The sequence below is a fragment of the Elephas maximus genome, chromosome 22 (genome assembly GCF_024166365.1).
Source record: "Elephas maximus indicus isolate mEleMax1 chromosome 22, mEleMax1 primary haplotype, whole genome shotgun sequence".
In the NCBI taxonomy this organism is placed as follows: Eukaryota; Metazoa; Chordata; class Mammalia; order Proboscidea; family Elephantidae; genus Elephas; species Elephas maximus.
The window spans coordinates 23,377,212-23,384,591 of NC_064840.1; the positions used below are offsets into that span (position 1 = coordinate 23,377,212).

At 46.5% G+C, this 7,380-nt stretch overlaps 1 protein-coding gene across 1 annotated transcript in view; it reads right to left on the minus strand.

Annotated features, from left to right (window-relative positions):
- The window catches only part of SPECC1L (sperm antigen with calponin homology and coiled-coil domains 1 like), a 182,963-nt gene extending 177,012 nt beyond the window's left edge, over positions 1-5,951 (minus strand). The window contains exon 1 of the mRNA XM_049865406.1: positions 5,807-5,951. The gene's annotated coding sequence lies outside the window, so the exon portion shown is untranslated. The remainder of the gene's footprint in view (positions 1-5,806) is intronic.
- Between the last annotated feature and the right edge of the window lie 1,429 nt (positions 5,952-7,380).

Genomic DNA, 7,380 nt, shown 5'->3' on the forward strand with positions numbered 1-7,380 from the left:
CGCCCATGTTCACCGTAGCACTGTTCACAACTGCGAAAAGATGGAAACAACCTAGATGCCCATCAACAGATGAATGCCTAAACTACTGTACGTACACAGGATGGGAGTATTATGTAACAATAAAGAACAATGATGAATCTGTGAATTATAACATGGATGAATCTGGAGGGCATTATGCTAAGTAAAATAAGTCAATCACAAAAGAGCAAATACTGTTATGAGACCACTACTGTAAAAACTCGTGAAAAGATTTACACACAAAAAGAAACAATTTTTGATGGTTACAAAGGAGGGGAGGGGTGGGGAGGGAAAAACACTATATAGACAATACCAAACCAAAACCAAACCCACTGCCATCGAGTCGATTCCGACTCATAGCGACCCTATGGGACAGAGCAGAACTGCCCCATAGAGTTTCCAAGGAGCACCTGGTGGATATGAACTGCTGACCTGTTGGTTAGCAGCTGTAGCACTTAACCACTATGCTACCAGGGTTTCCAATATATAGACAATAAAAAAGTGATAATTTAGATTAAGGGTAAAACAGCACACAATACTGGGGAAGCCAACACAACTTGTACAGGCAAGGTCACGGAAGCTCCACAGACACATCCAAACTCCCTGAGGGACCAAATTGCTGGGCTGAGGCTATGTCTTGGGGAACTTCTAGCTCAACTGGCATAATATAGTTTATAAAGGTAATGTTCTACATTCTACTTTGGTGAGTAGCCTCTGGGGTCTTACATGTATCTTTTGATACATACATTGTAGTTTTTTTCTGAGCGCATGTTAAAACTCTAAATCTTATTTGGGATTAAAAGCAGACCACCATGAATTTTAAAGGCTTCATTTCAATCACTTCTGAACAGAACAGAGCCACTCTCCCCCTCAGCATATGGGCAATGCATTCATCTTTCTTTACGGTTACGTTGTCTCCTAGCAAAAGACAGAAGCCACCATGTTAAGAGTTCTGAGCTGATACACCCCTCCCTTGGGAGCCTTCACCTTTGTGGCTGGTCCATTCCACACTAACAATTCCAATCACTAGGAGACATTTCCCTGCAGAGGCTTATTTTGCTCTCTCTCACTCACACACACGCAAATACACACCCTGATATTTTATATCCAGTAAGAAAGGGAAGTATCTAAGGATGGTCAGAACAGAATACCTTTAGCACCTGGCAAATTTAACAGAGCTTCCTCTCCACTACGGTTACCTGTGGATTGTGACAGACGACCACGAAGTAAACTCATGTCAAAAGACTGACTTGATTTGTAAACTTTCACTTAAAGCACAATTAAAAAAAAAAAAAGCTCATGTTTATTCTTTAAAAAATAATCTAGATTTGAATCTTCTTAGCAGCAAAAAAGCTCAGCAACTTTTTCCTAAACTCCCTGACAATAATAAAACGATAGCTCTGGTCCCTCTTTGTTTCTAAAAAATCACACTAAGAGAGCCAACCTTTATCTGCCATTTACAGTCAGCATATAGCGCTTACTATCACCAAAGCGCCAGAAAAGGTGCTTAGTTTGAACACCAAGAAAATAAAGAACATCAATTAAAAAAAAAAGACGGCTCTTTAACTGTATAAATTTGGTTTTATGAAAAACTCCACATTGCTGTGTTACTTGCCATGGAGTCGATTCCAACTCACGGTGACCCCGGGTGTGCAGAAGTGTGCACCATAGAGTTTTCAAGGCTGTGATCTTCTGGAAGCAGATCACCAGACCTGTCTTCCTAGGCACCTCTGGGTGGGTTCAAACCACCAACCTTTTGGCTAGTAGCCGAGCACTTAACCACGTGCACCCCAAGGACCTAAAACTCCCCCATATTGCCCTTCCTTATTTTTCTCACTACACTAAGCCCCACTCGACACTCCATTCCAGATGAACACAAGCTGGTGGACAGGAGCCCGACCACAGTCTCCAAGTTTCGTTCTCGCCAACTTCACTAAAGCACCGTCCGTCTTTGAGGAGGGACCACAAACGATGTTGTGGAAACTGGTGAGAAAACCCAGTTCTAACCCTGGTTAAACAGGGCTCTGTAGGCAAAGAGCCACTAACTGTTGGGGGCAGGGGGACATTTTATTGTGGTTTAGGTGAAAACACAGCTTGTTTCACGACATTGGTTGCAAACCCCTGAATACGTCCACACTCTCTTCCCTTGTTCCCTGGGTTCCCCGTGTCCATTTGCCCAGGTTTCCAGCCCCCACCTTCCTTCTGAACTTTGCTTTTGGACAAATACTGCCTTTTAGGTTTCGTATAGTTGATTGTTCTGAGGCTTATATTCGTCCTTGGTGTTACTGTTCATTTTGTGTTGTAGTTGCTGTCAGGTGCTATCAAAGACCATTCTGATTCATAGTGACTCTATGTAAAACAGAATGAAACACTGCCTGGTCCTGCGACATCCTCACAACCATTGCTATGTTTGAGCCCAGTATTGCTGCCACCATGTCAGTCCATCTCATTGACGGTCTTCCTTTCTTTTACCGACCCTCTACTTTACCAAACATGATGACCTTTTCCAGGGACAGGTCCCCTCTGATAACATGTCCATGATAACTAGTCTTATTGTTCATTTTATAGGCCTGGCTATTGTACGGCTATAATGTGATCTCTAGGAGTGATTTCAGTTCCAAGTTTGAAGGGTCTCTAAGAGCCACAGTCTTGGGGGTTCTATCAGTCTCTATCAGACCAGTAAGTCTGGTCTTATTTATGAGTTTGAATTTTGTTCTACATTTCTCTCCCACTCTGTCCACACTACTGTGGTCCTAGTCAAAGCAGTCAGTAGTGGTAGCTGGGCACCATTTAGTTCCTCTGGTCTCAGTATAGTGAAGGCCGTGGTTCATGTGGTCCCTTAGTCCTCTGGACTAATTGTTTCCTTAAGTCTGCAGTTTTCTTCACTCTTCTTTCCTCCAGACAGGAAGAGAATAATTGTATCTTAAATAACTGCTCACAAGCTTTTAAGACACCAGTCACTACTCACCAAGGTAGAACGTAGAACATTGTCTATACTGATTATGATATGCCAATTGACCTAGACATCCCGCAGATTCTGGTCTCTAGCCCTCAAGCCCAGTATCTCAGCCCCAGGAGGTGTATGGTTATGGCTAAGAAGTTTCCATGGCTGTGTCCGCTGTGTGCACTATTGCATACATGGGTGTATCTGCGGTATGTACACATATATATGTATATGAACATACTTCCATATGCCCTCCCACCCGTGTTCAGCTTACATATCTACCTACGTGTCCACTTGTACATTACTGTTTATTACTGTTGTTGCACGATTGTATATGTATTACTATTTACCACTGTTGCCTTTTACTCTTTCATACATTTCAGTGTCTTCTTTTACCTTGATTATGTCATGCTACCTTCCCTCATACTGTATTATCTCTCTCTTCACCAAAGTTAGTATGTGTCTACTGTTAGTGCCCACCCCCGGCCCCCACAATCCCTGGTAACCATCAAAGAATGTTTCTGTGTGAAAACCTTTTCTAGACTTTTTATAATAGTGGTCTCACAATATTTGTCTTTTTGTGATTGACTTATTTCACTCAGCATAATGCCCTCCTGGTTCATCCATGTTCTGAGATGTTTCACTGATTCCTCATTATTCTTTAATGTTGAGTAGTATTTCATCATCTGAATGTACCACAGTTTGTTGATGGGCACTTAGGCTACTTCTGCCTTTTTGCTATTGTAAATAAAACGTCAACGAACATGGGCGGGTATATGTGTATTCATGTCACCGCTCTTATTTTTCTAGAAGTGGGACTGCTGGATCATATGCTATTTCAACTTCCAGCTTTCTGAGAAAGCGCTATATCATTTCCCACAGTGGTTCTAAGGACCCATTAATGCTAAAACTGGCGCCTCAAACTCCTTTCTGAAATACCCCGCATTTTACAGATGAAGGTCCAAGAAGGAAAGCTGACCTGCCTAAAGTTGTGAGGCCAAAGAAAATGTCTCTAGCCTCCTGACACTCTGCCACTGTTTCTCTACTGAGCCGGGGTCATTTGCCTAACATGGACAAGTTCACCAAGTGATTTAAATACATATATGGCCACGTGACAAGTCTTATGCACTATGAAAACCCTGACGGTAATGTTTAAGTGATAGTATCATCTGAGTCATCTGAAATACAAGATGTGCTGTGTCAAGTCAGTTATATGGGGAGCCTCAAACTCAGAGAAAACCCACTTCTCAAGATGACACACTGCAGATAGGTACCCAAAAAGTCCAAGTTCAAAACAGGAACTCTGATACAAACTTCACCTTAATCACAATCATGATATGCCAATTGACCTAGACACCCCATAGACTATGGTCCCTACTGTTAAGTCCTCTCCATTTGCTGTGACACACTGTACCTGATACTCAGATACCTGGACCTCTACCAAGACGCAGTGATAAAGCTTTTCCAAGGCACAACAGTCACTTTCTTACAGAAAACTAATGTCAAGAAAATCCCCATGCACCCGAGTGTGAATGCCCAGGCAATCATGGAGCATTTGCCAGCTACCCAAAGTTGCCGAGTCTTTGAAGACTGCTCTGTGTACATTAAATCAAAGGGGAAAGGAGATATTTTTACGGAGGAAGAAATGATTGGATCAGCCAATTCTTTATAGAAAAAAACTATCCAGATCAACACCCTACTTTTTCTTTTCCCCATGTGCCTTTCTGCACTGCCTGTTCTATAATGTACTGTATTTTTATTGTGATAAATATATAAAAACAAAACATATGTCATTTAAACAATGGTCACATGTACAGTTCAGTGACATTACGTTCATCACATTGTTCAACCATCACCATTAACCGTTCCCTTATATTGTATTACTTCTATACTTTGTTTTTAATATACAGTATAGACCCTTTGCTATCACTCACACTGGCAAAACTAAGGTCCCCCCAAGCCACCAGAAATGATTGCCGTCATCCTTCTGGGTGGCAGCAAACGCTGCTGAATTCTGCAGCAATTATTAGTTTCTTGAATCTCTCCTAAACTCAGGAAACATTATCAAAGGCCTGGAAGACTCTCTCTACATTTTTCCCTGTAATCTACGTAAAGCAGCAAGGTTACAGAAATTTTCCCTGTCCCCTCCCCCTCCCCCCCCCGCTCCCCCTCCCCCCCCCCGCTCCCCTCCCGTGCTTGCAGGCAAGTTATTCGTTTCCCTGCATTTGAACGATCACAAGGATTCCCGATTGGTGTGTAAACAGGCTGTAACGACCTGGAAACCGATTCGTTTTCCAGCCATCTCCATGGGAGCTACCCAAGAATGCACTAGAGGACTTTAACTTAACCATAATGCTTCACAATGACCAGACGGTTGGAAAGCACAATTTCCGCAGCAAAACACCGGATTACTTATATCCAAACGGATGCAATGGCTTGGCCTCTGAGAATTAACCGGGTCTCGAGAAAAGGGGGATTTCGCCGGCTCGCGACTGGCTCCCAGCCGAGCGGGGCGAGGGCTGGGGCGAGGCGGGGGATGCCGGCCCGGATGCCTGCCTTGCTAAGGGCAGGAGCCTCTCCCGGGGCAGGGAGAAGGCAACCAGGAGGGTCGCGCCCGACCCAAAAGAGGTCGCGGGCCGGGAGCCCAGAACCTGCCGGGACCTCCCACAGCCAGCGACTGCCCGGGCCCGATGGTACCGCGCAGGCGCGGGAGCGGGGCCAGAGGAGACCGCGCAGGCGCGGGCCGCCGGGGTCTGCGGGGCCACTCGGGCCTGGCCGCGGGGGCGCGCTGAGAAAAGTCGGACCCGCCGGCGCACAGAAAGGGGACTCGGCCCTTGCTCTTACCGCGCGGCGTCGCCTCGCTCGCTCGCTGTCTCCGGTTTAGGGCCGGGCGGCGAGCTCGCCTGGTGGCGGGGCCCGGATCCGTTGAGTCCAGCCTCAGGGCGGCAGCCAACCCGGCGGCGCCGCTCGCTGGGCCCGCCCTGCCTCCGTCGCAGCCCCCGCCCCTTGACCGGCCCCTGGTCCGCCCCGCACAGCCGCCGCCGCCTGCGCAGGCGCCGCGCTGGCCCCGCCTACTCCGCTCAGGGACCGCTCCGCCCCGGTTCGCGCAGGCGCGCTGCAGCCCATTCGTCCAAGTCCCGGGCAGCCACTGCGCATGCATCAGGGCTCGTGCAGGCGCTTCGAGAGGTGGGTGCTCGTGGAGGCTGCGCTGGGCGTGGCCAGGTGAGGGCCAGGTGAAGGCCGGCTACGGCCATCAGCTCCCGACGCTGTGTTCAGCTACTAGGTCAGTCACTCATGCAGCAGGTGTTTCTAGGACGATGCTAAGCGTAAGCGAGACCTTGAACCTGGCCGCCATCGAGTCCATTCGGACTCATAGCTACCCTATAAGACAGAGCAGAACTGCCCCGCAGAGTTTCCAAGGAGCGCCTGGTGGATTGGAACTGTTGACCTTTTGGTTAGCAGCCGTAGCTCTTAACCACTATGCCACCAGGGTTTCCTGAGTAGCAAGACAGTGGTGGGGGGAAAAAAATTGCCTTCTTGGCGCTACCGGCGTACGGGGAACTTGGACGTGAACAAGGGAACAACCAAAAAATGAAGCTGAATGTCCTTCCTCACGTTAGATGGATCTATTTATATTTGAACTAGATTTATAGATTTTTCTTTTTTTACGTCATCTTTGTTTCTGGGGAAAACTGAACTTGGCCTGGATGTAGTTTGAATTGTTAAAAATAACCAAAACTAAAAGAAATTGAAACAAGACGTTTATTCTGAGCAGTTATTCTATATACATATAGGGAGACTGTTCTGATTCCAGGAAAAAGCAAACGGCTTGAAGTAGGCTGGTTACCCATCACGTGTCTCTGTCAGTTTGTCTTACTGTGGTGGCTTCCATGTTGCTGTGATACCAGAAGCTTTGCCACTGGTATTTCAAATACCAGCAGTGTCGTCTGCGGTGGGCACGTTGCAGGGATGATTCCAGACTAAGACTGGGAAGAAGGACCTTGCATTCTGCTGAAAAAATTGGTCAGTGAATAGCAGTGGAACATTGTCTGATCTAGTGCTGGACGATGAGCCCCTCAGGTTGGAAGGCTCTCAAAATAGAATGGGGAAGAACTGCCTCCTCAAAGTAGCCAAAACCAAAAAACCAAACCTGTCACTGTCAAGTCGATTCTGACTCATAGGGACCCTATAGGGGAGAGTAGAACTGGAGCGGCTGGTGGATTTGAACTGCCAACCTTTAGGTTAGTAGTCATACCTCTTAACCACTGCGCCACTTCAGTTTCTTCATTCTTGACCTTAGTTGGTTTGCAAATTTAAATAATAGTCGTATTAAGTGGTCTTCCTTGTAGGCGTATGGATTATCCTATCACTGATAGCATTGTACTTCAGGAAAACCAAAAACCAAACCAAACCCAGTG